General features: G+C 33.8%; 1 protein-coding gene and 1 long non-coding RNA gene across 3 annotated transcripts in view; one reads left to right on the top strand and one right to left on the bottom strand.

The window, feature by feature from the left end:
- LOC111867550 (long-chain fatty acid transport protein 4) overlaps window positions 1–2,177 on the bottom strand; it is a gene marked incomplete at its 5' end in the record, with an annotated part of 56,027 nt that overhangs the window by 7,987 nt on the left and 45,863 nt on the right.
- LOC117282562 overlaps window positions 1–2,177 on the top strand; it is a 12,723-nt gene that overhangs the window by 2,238 nt on the left and 8,308 nt on the right. Inside the window, exon 2 of the long non-coding RNA XR_004513357.1 lies at window positions 1,021–1,245. This is a non-coding gene — a long non-coding RNA (uncharacterized LOC117282562). The remainder of the gene's footprint in view (window positions 1–1,020; window positions 1,246–2,177) is intronic.

The raw sequence follows: 2,177 nt of genomic DNA on the forward strand, positions 1-2,177 counted from the left end.
GCAAAAGCTGCATTTAGCAAGAAGAAGAATCTTTTTACCAGCAAATTGGACTTAAATTTGAGGAAGAAACTAGTGAAATGCTACATTTGGAGCATAGCTCTGTATGGGGCTGAAACATGGACACTTAGGGCAGTAGATCAGAAACATCTGGAAAGTTTTGAAATGTGGTGTTGGAGAAGGATGGAGAAGATCAGTTGGACCGATTATGTGAGAAATGAAGAAGTGTTAATTAGAGTCAGTGAGCAGAGGAATATCCTACACGAAATAAGAAAATGGAAGGCTAATTGGATTGGTCATGTTTTACGCAGAAACTGCCTTCTAAAAGAAGTTATCGAAGGAAAGATAGAGGGGCGGATAGAAGTGACAAGACGAGAAAGAAGACGTAAGAAGATGCTGGATGACCTTGGGGACAGAAGAAGATACTGTCATTTGAAGGAGAAAGCTCTAGATCGCATTAAGTGGAGGAATTGTTTTGGAAGAGACTGTGGACCTGTCATCTTGACAGATTACTGATGATGATGATGATGTTATAAGTTCTACCATTAATAACTGATTTTCTTACATAACAGAAAAATATACTGTTCTCTACAGACACACTTATGAACTAGATCAGTTTAAAAATCTGCATAAAAGGTATATAGTCTTTGTGCCTAAGCACCACATAATAAAGGAATAAGGAAGCATGGTGATAAAGTTCCATGTATTCTATTCGCTGGCACTAGATGCAAATGAAATTGTCAGCACATGTTCTGGTCACTTTAGCCTCAGGTGATATCCTCTGAATGCTCTGCAGACACTGCTTCCAAAGTATGAAAAGTTTTTATGACTATTTTCCTTATATTTAAGGTATTTTGTAATGATTTCCTCCTTTACTCTTCAATGCAGTGTATGTTAATCATGGTTATGGACAAAAGAGTATATAATGAGGCTCTCATTTGTTTGGTTCTGATTAATACAGATGTCCATAATATTTATATCTAATTTAGTTAAATAACAGTAATTTTTCATTTTCATTTGCAGGACACCGTTGTTAATGAATATGCAAGAATGTTTGGTAGTATACTTTGAATTCAAGGAAGACATTTGGAGAAAAGTTTGAAAGATTATTTCACAGGCCTGGACTTACCAGAAAATTAATTTGTGATTTGTGCCATAGTAAAATACATAGGGATGGAAGTTACAAAAAACATCTAGAAATAAATGTGGAAACAAAGCCTCAGTGAAGAATTCAGCATCAACAAGAAGGTAATTCAAAATAATACAAAGAGTATTTTGTTGTTTATTTAGACATATTTTATATTAAGAGATTATGTTTTCTGAAGAAAGAAATCTCCATAGCTGAGATAACCTAAGTCTGGTTGATCAGGAATTTAAAAATTACTTTTACGGTGCACTGACACATATGAACTGTGAAGAACACAATTTTAAGAAAGTAGAGTGCAAATCTTCCACTACAGTCAGTGAATTACTGATAACCATATTATCAGAATGGCAATGTTCTGTAAAAGAATACTTATTGTTCTTCAACAGTATGAGCAGAACAGTTCTAATGCATATAAAACACCATCTGCAATATGAACCATCAAACATACATAACATAAACATAAACATAACATAAATTTCTTGAGAAAATTGTCCACTTGACAGATGTGTTGAACCTGGGAAATCTCTTTACACTGGTGGAACTTTATTGTGTCCATTAGAAGTTCCTTACTGGCAAAATGAGCAATGTTTACGGGGAAGTGACTGTTATAGGAAGTTTTCAAATCAAGGCCTTTATGCTTTATAAGGAACGTGTGAAGTCTTAGCTAATGAATTTCTTGTTTTGAAAAATACCACAGCAAATACCATACAGCAATACCTCGCATAGTTCGGGTAATTGGTTCCGCCAATATACCGGACTGTTTGAAACCGGACTAATCGAGGAACTAAATACATACAAAAAATGATAATTGGTTAAAAAAAATCCGTTTTTCAATAAATAAAACGTGATTAATAAATTCAAATATCTTTATTAGAAATAATTTAAAAAAATCACGTTTTTCGCAATTCATTTTTATTCTCTGACAATTGCAATATTGATGTCTGTGCATTTTTCTTCTTTGGCCTTTTCTCTTCATACATTTCTTTGTAGCAACAAATTGCATTGTTTATCGTTCGGCGAATTGTAAAGCTAC

The sequence above is a fragment of the Cryptotermes secundus genome, unplaced genomic scaffold (assembly GCF_002891405.2).
Source record: "Cryptotermes secundus unplaced genomic scaffold, Csec_1.0 scaffold2975, whole genome shotgun sequence".
NCBI lineage: Eukaryota > Metazoa > Arthropoda > Insecta > Blattodea > Kalotermitidae > Cryptotermes > Cryptotermes secundus.